The sequence below is a fragment of the Mus caroli genome, chromosome 6 (genome assembly GCF_900094665.2).
Source record: "Mus caroli chromosome 6, CAROLI_EIJ_v1.1, whole genome shotgun sequence".
Taxonomy (NCBI): Eukaryota; Metazoa; Chordata; class Mammalia; order Rodentia; family Muridae; genus Mus; species Mus caroli.
The window spans coordinates 114,919,762-114,921,257 of NC_034575.1; positions in this window are offsets into that span (position 1 = coordinate 114,919,762).

Consider the following 1,496-nt stretch of genomic DNA (forward strand, 5'->3'; position numbering starts at 1 on the left):
TGTCTGTACCCTGGGGGATCTGATGTCATCGTTTGGCCTCCTTGAGCACTGCAGGTATGTGTGCACAAACATACAATCAGGCAAAATGCTCAAACAAAAATAAATAAAGCCTCAAGAAAGTTTTTAAAACATAAGTCAGCAGAGAGAGGGGCAATTAGAACAGATTGCTGTGTGTCCCACAAAGCGGGAGTCTTTCCAAAGGCAAACCAAAAGTAGTCGAAGCATCAGAATACGTGTCTGTCAAAAGAGGACATGCTAATGGCCAGCTATGATTTNTTGTATATGAAATTCTAGAAAGAGTGAAAATGTATAGATAAAAGCTGGCGGGAGGACAGAAGGAAAGGGAACCTTTAAGGAACGAGGACCATAAAAGCACAAGGCGGATTTGGGGGGATAGCAACTCTCTGTATTCTGACTGTGGGCGTTACCATAGGTGGATACAATTTGTCAGACTTCACTAGAATTGATACTTTAAAGTGGCAATTTATATCATATGTAAATTACAACTCGGTAAAGCTGATTAGGTAAAAGAAATTGCAATTAAACTATCACTGAAGTGGCACAGGGAAATGAGTAGGGTTTATCCATCTAAAGGGAATAAATAAACACAAAAGAGGAGCTTTACCCAGACCGATGCTGGTGACATGTTATGAACTACAGGGAGTTATTAGCCCTCTACATCTTTGGTTAAATAAATAAATAGCTCTTATGGATGCCTCTAAATGTCTAACCCAGTGTCAATGCTGCCTTTCTCCCTTAAAACAGAATACTGTCAGTAAGTTTGTCCAGGGTAGTAGTAACATGCTTGGACGCAGGTGCCTTCCTGGTGTGTGTGTGTGTACGACTGAGTCTGTTCTGGCACAGAGGTTTGAGTGTATATGTAGCATGTCTGTCCTTACAACCACACCCCTACCCTGCGGCACACCACCCCACACTAGGGATTGAACACAGGGCTTCTTGCATCCTAAGGGCACTTGCTTTACCGCTGTGTCCCACTCCCCAGATCTACTTGGAGTTTCTAGGAAAGCCTCTTACGTTTATCAGATTCAGCTAGAAAGTCCTTTGGCTTTGTAATCTCTGTGATGTGGATATGAGGCAGGAAGTGAGTGACAGATGGCACCAGAAGCCAAAAGGCAGGAAAATGAAAGGCACTGGCTAAGATGACAAGTCTGAAAGGCAGAAGGAGCCCGAAACATCGTGATGATGTGAAGCCACTCAGTGTTGCTGTGTTCTGCCACCGAGCTGCATCCATCTAGCCAAGCCCAAGCCAGTCATACACAAATGGATTCTCTCCCCTCACTCCCTCAGTCTCAGTGTATAGTACAGGCTGGTCTTGGATGTACAATCCTCCTGCTTCAGCTTCCAAATGCCAGGATTATAGACATGTACCACTAGTTCTGCCTTATTCCACCATTTTTAACCTGGAAAAATATGGCTCTTTGGAGGCAGGAGTATAGCGCAGTGGTAGAGTGTTTCCCTCCCATATACAAGGACCC